This window comes from Mirounga angustirostris, unplaced genomic scaffold, assembly GCF_029215605.1.
Source record: "Mirounga angustirostris isolate CCGP_5_RB_7025 unplaced genomic scaffold, mMirAng1.0.hap1 SCAF_3, whole genome shotgun sequence".
Taxonomy (NCBI): domain Eukaryota; kingdom Metazoa; phylum Chordata; class Mammalia; order Carnivora; family Phocidae; genus Mirounga; species Mirounga angustirostris.
Genome location: NW_026991711.1, coordinates 111,947,854 through 111,964,267, shown reverse-complemented (window position 1 = coordinate 111,964,267; position 16,414 = coordinate 111,947,854). Strand labels below are relative to the sequence as shown.

At 36.5% G+C, this 16,414-nt stretch overlaps 1 protein-coding gene and 1 long non-coding RNA gene across 15 annotated transcripts in view; one reads left to right on the top strand and one right to left on the bottom strand.

Annotated features, from left to right (window-relative positions):
• Nucleotides 1-16,414, bottom strand: part of LOC123839428 (uncharacterized) — a 280,569-nt gene that overhangs the window by 69,092 nt on the left and 195,063 nt on the right. The gene's annotated exons all lie outside the window — the stretch shown is intronic.
• Nucleotides 1-16,414, top strand: part of LOC123839430 (uncharacterized) — a 157,852-nt gene that overhangs the window by 121,688 nt on the left and 19,750 nt on the right. For both annotated transcript variants that reach the window (XR_006789635.3, XR_008505626.2), the window contains exon 3: nt 9,577-9,669. This is a non-coding gene — a long non-coding RNA (uncharacterized LOC123839430). The remainder of the gene's footprint in view (nt 1-9,576; nt 9,670-16,414) is intronic.

Sequence of the window (16,414 nt, the reverse complement as noted above, 5' to 3'; positions counted from 1 at the left end):
TTGATAAGCGAGGGAAAAAAAAAACAACGTGACTTTCCACATTTAAGTCATTGGCTTTCTCTTCTATGGAGGTGGAATAAAGTTTATTCACTTTTAAACACCTATGTTTGATTCAGTCTGTTCACTACATCTAAGAATTGTTCAAAATCTCACATATTAAGATGAGTGTAAGAAAATGACTTCAAGCCTTGGGCAGGCAGAGAGGAGATGAAAGGAAGCTGCACATTTCGGATGAAATTCCCCAATCACGCACCGTGTTGTCTTACTCTCATGAACAATTTCAGAAAATAATACCAATTTAGCTACTCAAGGAATAAGTAGTGAACTGTTCCTGACCTTTTCTCAGCTCCAGGAGGTGAAAGAGTAGCAAGAGCCATTGTGGAGCCTGGACCCTTTAGACACAAAAAATCATTTTCATGAGACAAAATTGGGCAAAAGCTAGATATGCTAAGTTCTGGGAAATTCAAGAGAAAGAAAACTTTCACTTTATGATATCTGTCAAATTCAAGGGGTTTTTGCTACTGTGGTGTAAGTCATGATGGCTTTTTATGCACATTCTGATCTATACTGGCCAAGCTGTGTATCAGCTCCATCTCTGGCTAGAATCTGTTTAGAACACCCATAGAAATTAAAAGGATCACATGGAGTTTGACATTTTGCAAAATGAAAGAATAATGGATGTATTATGTTGTGAGGGTTTTTTTCTTTTAATAAAAATGTCTAACTGACCCTTGGGAAGCTTGGCTGGAAGTTGAGAAGTCTGAATCATTTTTCTTCCTCTTCATGCTCAGAAAATATAAGAATGTAATTTTTTCAGCTTCATATTTCTTTTGATATTTCAGTAAATTTAAGTTATCTTTCTTGCTCATAAAACATAAATGAAATAGTCTATGTTTACCCTAAGATAATTTGGTATCTTATATTAACTTAGTAGTTTATATCCAAATGCCCAATAATCAGATCTCCCTGCTCTATTTACTTTTATGTTTTTCTTCTTATCGTTGTGGCCAAGAACATGCCACAAAACACAAGAAGTGTTGGGTCTTTCATCTCGAGTCTGAACAGAATAAATAATCCATATCATATTGCATGTAAAATCTTAGTCTTCCTAAATGCCAGATTATTTATGCAAAATGGGCACTTCAGAAAATATTTTGGGATGGAAAATAAATCATTAAGTCACACTTCACAGATATTTTACTATCATGCATCTATATTTTAAAGTTTGTGATCATGATTTTATATTTTCTATAATCTTCCCTAAACAATTCTAATCACTAATTTATTCAAGATACTTATTCAGTAGCTAATGTATGTTGGGTAGGTATCAGATCATAGTGTCTTCGGTGAAGTAGTTCTTAATTGTTGCATAGATATAGATATAAATATACATATCAATATACCAATCTCTACCTATCTATCCACCTCATTTCAAAAATATCAACTGCAAAGTTCAAGATTAGATTAAACTGAACATGAGTTAGCTGCCATGAAATAACCAAAATAGGTCAGTTACTTTTAATGTGCAAAAGAAAAAGGCCAACAGTCTTTATTGCTCTATGTGCATCACAGGGGTGAGAATACAAGGGAGCCCAGAGCAAAACATAGAGCATCACAGAACTGCAAGAAATCCCCAGAAAGACTGAGAAGGAAGAGTCAGAGAGATTGAAGAGAGAGAGAACGTGAAATGGGAAGAGAAGATTTCAAGACAGAGAAGCCAATGTTGTCCAAAGGTCAAACAACATGAGGACTAAAAAAGGTCTTTTGGTTTTAGTAAGAAGACACCGTTGCTGATCTTGCCAGAATGGTGGAGTAAAAGCCAGATGGCAGTGGCTTTAGAAATAAATAGGAGAAGAAAATGAAGACGCAACTACTACAGGAAAAGTATTTCAAAGAGTTTTCCACTGGGAGGGGAGACGGAAAGATAAGACCAGAGCTAGAGCAGGGATCTGAGGTAGAAGGAAGATTTCAGGGACACCACACTACAATCACCCACACCGTAGTCTGTATCTGGCTCCTCCTGGAGTTGTGCAGTACACAGACTGTGCAGACCTACCGAGTGGCACTGTTAATGTTTCTGTGTTTGGTCAGTCATATTTAAAATAGAGTCTTTGACATGTTCATGCAAAGTGGCCAATAGTGAAGAATAGGTTAGAGATGTTAGGGAAAGAGAAAGATGTTCAAAACAAGCGGGGTGGAGGATTGGCTGCAGGGGTACGATGGGGCATCTCTTCTTATCTAAACAAGTGTGAATTCAGCTCAGCTTGTATCATATCACTCGAAGTTCTTCCATAGATGTGCACACAGCCAACCTACACAAAAAAGCCCATGTGCACCCTGGCCAAACCATTTATAAATTTTATCTTTTATACCATGGACATATGACATCATTTATCTGAAGTGGAAGAAGAAACTCTAGCTGTTTTTTCACTGTCCTATCCCTAGCTTCTAGAGTCCCGCCAATGAGAGGTGCTTAAATAATATTTGTAGATATTTCAGGAATTTGTCAAATTGTGTTAGTTCCTTGAAGATGCTATTTTTTGTCTAGACAACAGAGAATTCACCTTTTTTCTCATGTTAGTAGATTTTGATTTTGTTCACAAATATTCACCATCTCTTCCCTAGCCACTCAAGAGAATTGTAATTGATTGATCTTAGTAGGTTGTGGTTGGCCTATCAGTCTGTTTCCCAGGGAAATGTTTCATGGTGGGCTCCTTTGGGGTTCAGAACTGGCCAATGAGATAACGTGGAGACATTATCTTATGGGATTCTGGAAAATGTTTTCTCGCTACTAAGAAGAAACGTAGAGAAGAAATACATCCTTATCTTCTACTCTACATCATTTTATCTCCATTTTACACCTGGACCTAGGGCACCCATTTTATAAGCATGTAAAGAACCAACTTGCTGAGATTACTAGAGAAGAAAAACTTCTGCCATTGAACAAATTAACTCTGACTTTTATTTACTCACTCAACTGTATTTCACTGCCACCCTATGAAGTGCCAGGGGATAGTAGGAATGACGGCCATAAGCCCCAAATTGAAAAGTTTATGATCTCCTGGTTTTGAAGACAACATGTCCATATATCGGCTAGAGGACACAAAAAGAAAGTTAACAAACAAGTGTTTCTTATCTGAAGTCTTGCCTGGGGATAGGTCTTCTTTCAAATTGATTCGGGCTATTGATATATTTTTAGCAAGATAATTCTAACATGATGTAATATAGTCTTAGGAGTAACATTCCATCACTTTGTGCATATTCTATTGGTTAGAAGCAAATTACAGGTCCCACCCACATTTAAGGGGAGGGGCTTATACACGGACTTGAAAGTGGGACTCTTCAGTCAGCTTGTCTACCACAGTCCACCATTTGGCTATCAATAATTAACATCCTTCCAACATGCAAAATAAATTCACCCCTCCACAGTTTCCACGATTGTCAGTGTAGCACCAGCTCAGAATTTAAAAGCTCATCATTTAAATTAGGTCCAGGTAACAATGAAGTTTCTGGGCATAATTGTTAAGAATAGCTAGCTTTGAGGCATTTCTCTCCTTTAACACTAAAGACACAACTATCTGTCTCTAACAAACATAAAATGGTGGGACAGACAGAAATAACATCTATAGACATTCCAGTTCAAAAGGGGGAAAAATGGAAGATAAAAAGAAGTCAATGCTCCATGTCAGTTCTAAAACCAGCCAAGCAAACGTTTGGCTTTTCTTGATTAGATTTCAAGGACTGGGAATAATTCTCTGTGGCTCTAGGCTTCACCGTATGGCTCTCAGTTTGGCTTTTTGGGTTACTCTTCCTTCTTCATGAAAGGTGCACAGGTTTGCAGCTGACTAGTTTTATCAGTACCTCCTGCCAGTAGAATGGTGGAGGTCTGACATCCTCGTTTCATATTGTACTCTGTTTTTTGTTGGTTTTGTTGGCTTTGTTTTTTGTTTATTTGTTGTGCAAGCTAATGTGACTTTTTTTTAATTTTTAAATTCCAGTTAGTTAACATACCGTGTAATATTAGTTTCAGGTGTACAACATAGTGATTCAACACTTCCATCTACAATAGCCAATTTATGGAAACAGCCTACGTGTTAATTGACTGATGAATGGATAAAGAAGATGTGTGTCTATGTCTGTAAATATATAGACACACACACAATGGAATATTACTCAGCCATAAAAAAGGATGAAATCCTGACATTTACAATGATGTGGATGGAGTTAGAGAACATCATGCTAAGAGAAGTAAGTCAGAGAAAGACAAATACCATATGATTTCACTCATATGTGGAATTTAACAAAACAAATGAGCAAAGGGGGAAAAAAAGAGAGAGAGGCAAATCAAGAAATAGACTTTTAACTACAGCGACAGAGACTTCTTTATCAAAACAATCACCCCAAGTATTTTCTAGGTCTCCTATGGATTTTTATGGGGTTCACATCATTAAACAAAACCCAGGCCCCTCTTTTTGAGACACTACCTCTACCCTCGTGTGCTGCTAAAATGGCTAAGGGATACCATACTTAATTTAGTAGAATATTTATGATTTGGTCGGGAAAATCTGTGAGGCATATTGTTAATCTCCTGACAAGTCCCTTTTTGTGGCTGAATAGCCTAAACTTTTCATCTTTCTGAGGCTTTAGTAAAAGGTTATACAGTCACACCCTCAACGTTTTCTCCTGAGCAAGCATTCATGACAGTGAATCTCTTAATATTGATTTCACCACCCCTCCCCCAATCTGAAGAGACTGAGAATTTTCAAAATCATCAAATCTTGGTTCTTTTTGTTTGTTTGTTTGGGTTTTTTTTAGTAGTTCTTCCCTTAATTTTTGTCTTCTCACATTTTATTACATTCAGGAAGAATAAACAGGACAGCACCTTTAACACTTTGCTTAGAAATCAGCTATATAACCAAATTTATCACCTACATTTCTGCTTTTCATGTAACTACAGGAGACAATTTTTCTGAGCTTTCTGCCACTATATAACAAGAATCCCTCTTCCTCCAATTTTCAATAGCACACCCTTCCCTTCATTGTGAGCCCTCAGTCACAGCATACTTAGTGTCTAGGTATCTGTTCAAACTAGGCATTTTCTATTCTGCTTATCAAAATTCCTCCTGCCTCTGCCCATAGTGTGGTTCAAAGCCACTTGTGGATTTTTAGTTATTAGTTTTCTGTACCATATAACAGATTACCACAACCTTAGTGGCTTAAAACAACATGTATTTATTACTTCACTGTTTCTGTGGATCAGGGATTCAGGTGTGTCTTGGCTGAGTCCTCTGTAAGGGCATACAGTCAAGGTGTTGGTAAAGTCTGCAATTGTCATTTGAAGGCTTGACTGAGGAAGAATTCCCTTCCAAGTTCACTCAGTTTGATAGCAGAATTCATATTTATTTCGACTAAAAGACTGAGGGAGCTAGCTTCTTGCTGGCTATTGGCTGGAGGCCTTCCTTAGCTCCTTGCCATGTGGGCCTCCTAAGATGATAGCCTTTTACTATTTCAAAGCCAGTAAGAGAGGTCTCTAAAGCAAGTCTGCTGGCAAAGACAGGCAGGTTATTATAAAATATTACATAATCCTGGGAGTGACTCCCAGGAGCTGGGGGTAAAGAGGGCAAACTTCTTGGAGTCTAGGGCTCTAACTCCATTTCAGTGAGAGAATTCTACTTGAATCTGTTCTAAATATGCGGATTCTACCTTATGAGAGAGCTTTTCAAATTCAAAGAATCTCCATTGTCTTATTTGATATGCCCTATCCCAGAACTATATTTTTCCTACAGAAATTATATTGATCATTAAAATAGCACTGGACTAGGGGCGCCTGGGTGGCTCAGTCGTTAAGCGTCTGCCTTCGGCTCGGGTCATGATCCCAGGGTCCTGGGATCGAGTTCCGCATCGGGCTCCCTGCTCGGCGGGAGGCCTGCTTCTCCCTCTTCCATTCCCCCCTGCTTGTGTTCCTGCTCTCGCTGTCTCTCTGTCAAATAAATAAATAAAACCTTTAAAAAAAATTATGTAAAATAGCACTGGACTAGTTAAATTTAAGAGATTTATTAAACTCTAATATCCACTCTGATACATGCCAGTTTGGCAACTTTGAACAAGTCCCCTAAGCATTCTGGCCTTTTTGTTTCTTCATCCATAAAATTGGGAGTTTGGACAAAATGTTTCTTGATCCCTTTCTATCTCTCAGCAATGTAAATTACAGCCATCTATACATTTTGTTGTTAATCACTTCATTTCCGCTTCTACACTTACAGGGGAGAGACAATAAGATAATGCTCTATTATACAAAGTTTGTTTTGTCTGATCAATGACAAAGATTTCTGATCATTAAAAGCAAAACATATATTTGTACTGAAAAGGAACTTGACGGTATTTCTCCAGCATCGGAAAGATACATGGGAGTTACATGTTGAACACTGCAGTTTTTATTTCTGTTACTTGTCTTCGAGAAAGGAAATGAAATTAGACATAAGAGATTGGAACTTATTTTTATAAGTTCTGTCAGTGCAAAAGAGTCTTCCCCAGTCAATTTGAAGAGACAACATTTTTGTATCTTAAACCACGAATCATAGTTTTTAACCTTTGTGTTTTCAGACTTTATGGAGCTGAGATGTCTCTTTAGTGTCTGTATAAAACAAGTGACAAATTAGAAAGTGAAAATCAACTTCTTTCATTCCCACGCCAGGGACCTCATCTGTTTTTGTATTGCCTTGAGCTTTTTCACTCACGGATACAGGAGTCTGAATCAATGAAGAGTTCTTTATCCTCATACCTGTAGTCTGAACTCGCTGCCATATTTAAAAATGTATAATTTTGCTGTATGCTGTCAGAACTCAGCCCAGAAACTACAGACACATTCACCTTCATTCTCCATAACATTCTAAATATTCATTTCCTTTAGGCAGTGGTTCCAAATTTGCGGTCAGCATGAGTTAAAAACTTTCAATGTTCTTTTAATTCTTAGTTGTCACCTATCCTGCCTTCAGGATTCCAACCCCTTCTGTCCAGTTTCCACAATGAGGGTCCCTGAACAAAACTCTATGAATACTTAAATGGCCAAGTTTCTAGAGCTATGTCAGGCTAGCATGAGCTCTCTGATGTATGGGTGACAGGCAAGGACTAAATTGGCCACATTTGCTGAATTATCCAAACCCATAAGGGGCAGGATTCCACCTGGTTGGGATCTTCTACTGGAGTAAACTCAGGAACCAGCTTTTATGAAATGAAATGGGCTGTAAGGGAACAGCCAAAGGGACGGCAGATTTTGTGTTCAATGACCGTATGGTTTTCATTATCTTGTTCTCAACGAAGAATTCATCCAAAGAACAACCAAATGAAAGCAATGTGTAAACCATGTCAACCCATCCTTGGATGAATGTGTCACATTTGCTCTATTGTCTAGTGGTGATTGTGCAAAGGTGGGGAAAGGAGAGAGGAAGAATTAAGAAAAGGAAAGGTAGTGCGAAAAGAAGGTACAGTAGGAGCAAGAGAAAAGAAATGTGTCAGCCATTCAGCTGTCTCATTATGTAGCTTCCCACAGTCACCAAGAATGTAATTCATCCTGCAGGTGCAAACATTGTTGGCTTTCTCATAGACTCTTGACGGATGGACCAGATGTATGTTTCCTTACCCCAGATGCTCTTTAAGAATACCGGCAATGAGATAGGGGATTGTGTGCACCTGAATCAGCACATTCACTGAGTCTTACTTGTCTCATTTCTTGTTTAAAGAACAAGTGATGTTGTGCACAGAGCAACAAAAACTAGGCAGAGGGTGTTTTGTTTCGTTTTTTTAATACAGAAAGATGGCCAATCTAAACACCTTTTTGAGTCACTTCTTATAACTGCCTCTGAGATAAATATGACACGACTGCCTTGATTACTCATCACCAAGAGACACATTAGTGGACAGTGATCAGAACACATGACAATATTGCATCCTGAAATAAAATTCATCCTTATGTTTTCTACAAGTTTTTCAAGAATTTAAGATGGATTTTTCCACTGTCAATTAAGGGGGAAAAGAGATTTTTCCAAGTCATTTGAATAGATAATATAGTAGAAATAGGAATGTCCATTCAATCTGAATCAGTGGCCCCTCTCCCCTCCCTGCTCATTAGCTCCCACCAACTTTGAGGATCCAAAATCCCAAACAAAACTGACTCTTTTCTGGTTGAAGTTCCATTGACTCTTGGCAAAAAGCAACTTCCTGGTTCAAAGAAAAAAGGCTTATAAAAAAGCTCACAAGGCTTCTTAGACATCAAATGAGTCTTACGAAACCACATTTTGATGAGCTAAGTGTAAATGAATCAGAAACACATGGATTAAATTTCCCTTGAAATACACATGGGTTTGAAAATCAAGGAAAAAGTGTTTAGCCAAATGTGTTTTGGGTTTTCTTGAACTGAAAACATTTGAAAAAAGTTGAGGCATTTGCTAAACCCTAATACACTGTTGTGTTTGCTCAACCCTCCTTTAAATCAATTAAATTTCCATGAGGCTTCCTCCATTCCCTTGTGGTTTGTCTTGTCACCCCTGTCTTGACACTTTATAGACCAAACCAAGTTCCCATTGAAAAAATAGACTGTTGTTCTAGATCCACTTAAATATGAGGGAGCTATTAAAAAACCCAGTGAATCAGAGACATTAAGGGATGGAAAAGCACCCATTAGGTCATGTATTCTATCCTGAGGGTTGGAGCACATGCACTCACGGCTCTCTAGTGCTTTATCCAGTATAGTTTTAAATGTCTCAAGTGACAGGATTTCCACCACCTCCCCTGGGAGAATATTGTGCATTCTAATAGATTTTGCCATTAGAAACCACGCCTAAATGTGTAACGGAGGCACAGTGGGATGACTGAGTGGGGGAGGAAAAAAAGGTATTATGGATAATTAACTCTTTCACTACTCTGTATCAGTCACTTGTGGCATGTTCAGTAACTTGCTTTGGCATTTCAATACTATGGAATGTGCTGTCTGTGCACCTTACTACGTTACTTGTTTTCACGCAATAAAACCAGTATTTTGTTAAGGGTATAAAAGAATGCCTATTTTAATGTAAGACAAAGCTCCACAATTAACAGATCCATCACAATAAAACTATGAAAAGTCATAAATATATCTTATTACCTGATAATATTGTTTTAATATTCCTTAGGTATACAGAACTTTGAATGGCAAGATTTTTATTGATCAAGAAATGATGTCTAAATGGCCCTGACTGGAACCTAAACACACACACTACCTGTATATGTCTTATATTACCTACCTACTCTCCAGACTGTCTTCCTGCTAACATCTTTTCTTTAAGCCTCTTCACAGCAAACTGAACTTATTTCCCATTTCTTCTGCTCCTAGGCAGGCAAATGTGTATGTCAGGCAATGTCTATCTGTCTTCCTAGATAGAAAGGAAAACCTAGCTTGCAATATAACTAACATGTTTCCAGAGGTCTTATGGCAGAGTTTACATTAATTTGCTCTAGTTCTCATTCTACTTACAAATGAGTTATAAGTCACATAATGACTTACATGGCCTGTCATAGTGCTACTGTGCTGACCTTTTCCAGATTCTGCATTGGGAACTGCTGACAGGCATACCTCTTCCCTGCCGGCTACTGCAACCTATAAAACTTAACCAGTGAAGTGGCAAGAAGAATCAGGTAAGGGGAATGGAAAACGGCATGATATTCCTGACTTCTCTTTTTAATTTCTCTCAGATATGAGGGGGCTTTTCATGTTTCACACAATCTTTTTTTTTTTTTTTTAAGATTTTATTTATTTGACAGAGAGACACAGCGAGAGAGGGAACACAAGCAGGGGGAGTGGGAGAGGGAGAAGCAGGCTCCCCGCTGAGCAGGGAGCCCGATGCGGGGCTTGGTCCCAGGACCCTGGGATCGTGACCTGAACCGAAGGCAGACGCTTAATGACTGAGCCACCCAGGTGCCCCTTTCACACAATCTTTTATTTTCCTTTGAAAATGGGCATTTTCCTTTCCCCCAACCCTTTTCTTCATATTATCTTGCCCCTCTGTGTGCATTTCTGGGTCAGTCATACAAAATGAGTCCCCTATTGGGGTATAGAGTTGAGACGTTTGTATCTAAGTTGCTCTTACTCTACTGTTTTAAGGTTTGGTGTGGGGGGAGTAGGTACTGAGATAAATAGTTGTCAAAGTTCTACATTCATTTGATTATTATCACCCTGTGTTTCTCAAAGATATTTTAAATAATACTTAAAGCCAAGTACTTGCTTTTCACCTACTACATTCTGCACTTAATAATACTTACCTTAGCAAACAGAACTGGGCCATCTTCCTCCCTATGTTACTAATGTTACAGCAAAATGTAAGGTTGCTCTGCTCAGACTGTTTATATTAGTGCTACAGCTTTGGTTATCATGGTATTTTCCTACAACAGATCCAGCTCTCCGTTTGACATTTTTTCTTTAATCTTCTAAATCAACCCTCATAGCCCTTTAATAAGAGTGTTACTTTTCTCTGAATTTCTTCTAATGGTTCCCCTTTCTCTCTTGCTTAAGGGGATTGCTGTTAATATTTAACAATTTCAAATTTCTGTTTTTAAAAGAGGGTATTGGATTTTTGGTATCCAGGCTGCTTTAAATTTATATCAAATTTTTCATAGCAAAGACTGAAAAACACATATACAATTGTCATTTGGTAGCAACCAGGACCAAAAATGGGGAGGAATGCTGTTTTTCTTTCTTCTTTAAAAATTATTTGATAGTCAAATGATTACAAACAGAATAAGAACAATATTTTCAATCGGGTTACTTAATTCTGTATTCTAATCTGAATTTGGTAAGTTTCTAAGTAAAGGGGTATTTATTTTACCATTTAGAAAATGCTTTAAATCATGTCTCATGTTCAAAAAACTGAGACATTAAGGGCTCAGTTCTTCATATAGAGTTAAATTCTGAGATTATGGTAAGCATACGATGCATGCTGCCATGTTATGACCACTAGCTTGTTTTTTTCATTAATGGCAAAAGTGAAACCAGATTCTGTTATGTATACAATGCTTTGTCTTCAGCTTACACAAACTTGGTACAGTCAAAAAATCTATCAGGAGGACCTGAGGATGAGGCTATGTTCAACTAAGTTCAAATATACATATTTTACTTTCTACTTGTTATATAATGGATACCTTTAAATAAATGTCACCACCAATTCATCTTAATAAGCACGTCAGATGACTCATTGTCTGAGAGGAAATTCAAATTCAATATTTGTTTCTTTAAAATGCTTTTATTCTATCTTACAAATACATGCTATTTGAAAAGAAGATATTAGTAAGTTCTCGAAAGCCAATATTTTCTATGCTACAATCATTCCATAGACATTGGGAAAGAGAGAAAATATTTATAAAGCATTTAGTGATGAGTAATTCACAAGGAAATAATTATAAATACAAGTCAAACAAATTGGCAATTGTTTGCATTTCAAATTAGAAATCACATAAAATGAAGCATTGCTCTGATTTGCTTCATGAGCATTTTAGGGAAAGCTATTTCTACCTACATTTGTGAGTCTCACATGGAGGTCTAGCTGATAGAACATTAGCCCGAGAGTCTGGATTTCATAAAGTCTCTCCTGGCTCTATCAGACCTCACTGTGTGGCCTGGTGGAATTTGCTCTGGATTTTCTATATTTCAGTTTCCTCATCAGTGCAGCTGGGGATAAAAAGAAATTTTTAAAAATATGTTAAAGGTGTTAATGGTCAAGCATGCTAACAATTTATTAGGACCGAAGCATGTTTTTCACAACAAATATGTTTTCCCTAAAGTCACTGATACTCCTGATAGACTCAATTCCATCTAGACTTTTTAGATAATCATGAATGTCTCCTTAAGAGATGAAGAAGCATGCATAGCTATTCAAGAGATGAGGAAATTCGGCTGAAGAGGTAACAAGACTGACCCAGAGCCACTACAGATATCCAAAAACCTAGCCAATGCCTTGTTTATAGAACAAATATTACTTAATATGATCTTATAATGTTCAAACTACATTAGCCGCAGACAGACTTTCCTTGGTTATTAACTCCTTAATTGATCATATGAGCACTATCTCCTTGTCCTTATCCTATATGAATACCAAACAGCAAAAAAGGTAAAGGTTTTAAGTCTCTTTGCAACAGGCATGCTTACAAACCACAAAATACTCAAACTTATTTGTATCTCAGCCAATGGCATGGAGAAGAGTGAGTGACCAGGGATGGAGATAGGTTATAATATATAGACAAAGTCACGGGAGCCCTTGAGTAATTCAAAATGTGATGTTTCTCACCACACAGACAATCCAATATTAAAATATAAGTTATGTAAAAATACACAAGTGGCTAATTAAATTGTGATCCTGCTTTCATTTGAGCCATGTATGACTCAGTGGACCCCTGCACAGAGGTGATAGCATGGACTCTTATGAAAGGGAGATCATGTTCCCAGGGTTATCTGGAGAGTTCAAACCCACATTTGTTGTCCTTGCTTCCTGTTAGCATCACCCTAGATTTTGCACCCATTATTAGTAGTAGTTATGTTCAAATAAGTTGGGAAGATTTGGTAGAACTCCACCTTTCAGTCATTTAACCACTGAATATATATACTTCCTTTTATGTCTTGTGGCCTTTTTTTTTTTTTTTGGCCTTTTGCAATAAACATAAATTATTTTTTTTAATATTTTTAATGGGAAGTTAGTTACTGAATTTCTGCTTGCCAAGAAGGAGGATGAACTTTTAACTTGCACAAAATGCTTCTTGACATTATCCACTATAGGAACTGTAATGATATCAGTAAACACATGAAAAACTGAGATGCAACTCTTTCCAAGAAGCATTAGCATCTACTTCAAAAGTTGGTAGCTGTTAATAGATGACTATGCCAAAGACGATTATCTAACAAATGTAGCTAAAGAAGGTAGGTTTTCATATTTCTCTAAAAGCAAAGCTTTTCATTTAGATCAAATTAATGTTCATTAATCACTAATTTTGCTCATGCTAAAGTCAAAATTTTCTTGTGCACATAAAAAAGGGAAAAGAATAGCTGCTAATGTATTGACTTTATTGGCAGCACTCTGCAAATGGTTAAGTGATGTTAACTTTATACCCCTTTTATTAGATGTTTTCAAATGACAATTCTAATAGTTCAATTTTTCTTGCATTTATAAAATCAAAAGATTAGAGTAGTTCATTTTGCTGAAATAAAGCATCTGGCATTGTAAATTTAATTTAAAAATTTCAATAAATAAATGTTATTTGTTTTTGTACTGATAACATAAATATGAATATTGGTGAAGAAAAGTGTCAGTGTCAGGTTAAAAAAAAAATCTTACTCAATTAGGAAGCCTATGGAATAGAAATATACTTGGAATTGCCTGTGGTGATCACATAGTTTATACTTCTGCTTCCAAACAACTGTGAAAATCTCCAATTAAAATAGAAGCAGCTGTTGGCAGACTTTAGGTTGGTTCTTTTCTTCTGCACAGTAGGACTGACTAAAATACAGAAATTTTTGTGTTGTTACTGACGAATTAAACAACAACAACATGGTAGTACATGCTTCCCTTTTTCATTGTCCATCAACAAACAGATTCAGATTTTAGAAATGTTTTACCCTTTATCCTAAGAAGAACTGCTACCTAAGGAAACCTAAGTATTCTAACATGGTCTTAAAACTCTCTTATAATTTTTGTATCACTGTTAAAGATGAGAACATAAACAGAAAATCTTAACATTTGTATGCAACCACAAAAGACCTCAAATAGCCAAAGTAATCTCTTTTTTTTTAAAAGATTTTATTTATTTATTGGAGAGAGATGTTGAGGGGGCGGGGGTAGGAGCAGAGGGAAAGGGACAAGCAGACTCCATGCTGAGTGCGGAGCCCAACACGGGGCTCGATCCCACGACCCTGAGATCATGACCTGAGCTAAAACCAAGAGTCAGACACCCAACTGACTGAGCCACCCAGGTGCCCCAAGGAACCAAAGTAATCTTAAGAAAGAAGAACAAATCTGGAGGCACCACACTTCACGATTTCAAAGTATATTACAAAGCCACAGTGATCAAAACAATGTGGTATTGGCTTAAAAACAGACACAAAGACTGATGGAACAGAATAGAGAACCAGAAATGAACCCATGCATATATGGTCAATTAATTCACAACAAAGGAGCCAAGAACATACAATGTGAAAAGAATGTACAATGTTCTCTTCACATATTGAAAAGTATGTGAAAACTGTGTCTGTGAGCATCTGTGCTTTATCTCAACTTATTTTGTTCATCTGTTAGCAAGATGTGTCCAAAGGTATCAGAAAAGCCTGAGAGAGGCTATTTTTTTTAGTCTGGAAATGCTTAGAAATGTTTCCATATAAATTAATGGTAATTGCTTCTTTGCTTTATGTCATTTCAGCTTACTAAAGATTCATAGAAACACTCTACTTTCGGAGAGTGGGGGAAACCTGTACATGCAGATCTGACTTAAACATTTCTACTTTAAAATTACACTGTTAAATAAAATAAGTAAATAAATAAAATTACACTGCTTATCATAACTTCATTACTCCAGATCTATCATAAGGTTGTGAAATTTCATAAAGCGAAGATGACACCTAAACAAGAAGCAGTTTTAATTGTACATGCAGTTCTTTTGGTTATGAAAATATTACTTTGCCTCCCTGTACTAAGTCAATAGGAACTAGAGTAGAATTTATCCCTCTTAGTCCAGGCCCAAGGAATAGAGGGTAGGCACAGTATGATTTTCAGCATCCATCTTTGTATGCCTTCCAATTACATCAGCATCAATCCTCCCCTCCACCCACTCCACCCAATATGGTCCCAAAGGCCACGATGGTCAGGTCTATCCTCCATACTTTCCCAAAAGCTCTATTTTGTTTTTTTCATGTTAGGAATGTCCAATCATCTTGCTCCTATACTCACCCTTCTATTCACATACTACTCTCTTTTAAAGATCTAGTTACAGTCCTACCTCCTCAGTGGAGCTATTTCAATGCACACAATTCAACCTGTTGAATTCTAATAACATGTATTGCCTATATTATACAAGATAGCACTGAATTTACACATATATAGTATTCACACACAGATACATACATCTATATATATTCTTTTTAACATCATGTTATTCTTTTCTCCCTAATAAATTATGAACTTTTGTGGAAAGAATTGAGACTTAGATTTGTCTATCTCTCCATTTACATGTATCATCTGGTTGATAGGCACTTGTATTCACTTGATTAAAGGTTATCTTTCCTTTTGATTTGTTTTTAAGGCATTCATTTATAACAAAAGGTCTTAGCATTATGATACACTTTACCCCTAGCTATTTGCAATATAGAACACAGAATAGGTTCTTATATTCAGGTAGCTCTATAAGTCCTATAAAAGAGCTATTCCATGAGTCCTACATTCCACCAGGCCTAACATCTATCCACATCTCCTGCAGTTACATTGGATCTTAGCTCTTAACATGCCTGCTCCTTAAACATGTAGCAGTCAGTGTCTAATGTGTTGATTTGAAAGGCAACAACCTGGATTAGATTTCTGTGCGGAATGTCAAAATACAAGACACACTGCAACTTCTATTCCATATCTAACCTGATTTAATAGCCATTCAGCACTTCTTAAATTTCCTTTAAGTCGAGATCATATTTGCTGCACTTTGAAGGGTTGAGTGAACGCATAGCACAATCAACAGAGAGAAAAGGATATAAAACAGCAACAGAACATTGACAAGTGTATGAAGAGTACTAAGATGCAGAACTCTGGGCTTCATTTTCTTCTGTCTTTCTCCTCTTCTCTTTCTCCTTTCCCAGAATCAAGTTTAGGAAAAGCTCTCATCAATATATATCTTTTTTCTACTGTATGTTTATTAATAAATGTTTGTTAACAACAAAAAAAGAGTATATAAATTCTGTTCTAACCATGGGACTCAGGAAATAAAAACAGTAGCAATGTACTACTTTGAATGAAATCAGGATATATCAGATTAAAATATTTTAGGAATCATAACTACTCAACAGTTTTATTTTATTATAAAATAATAAAATATAATGATCAAATATCAGCATCAGACATGTAAAGGAAAAGAAATAAAATTCCCCTTTTTTTTCAAGACCTAATTTCTGATACTGAAACTTACATATCATAAAGATGTGGCCATTTGAAGGTCTCCATTAACATCTTGTGAAGAATTTACTTTTTAGATCTATTAACCATTTTTAACATAAAAATAGGTTTAAAGATCCATGATTTCATTAAAAACCAAAAGACAGAATTAAAATATATTGCATGTTATTTTATTATAACTTTTTCAATTTCCCTAATTCCTATAGCTTATTATATAATACATATACATATGTATCATGTTGAATAAT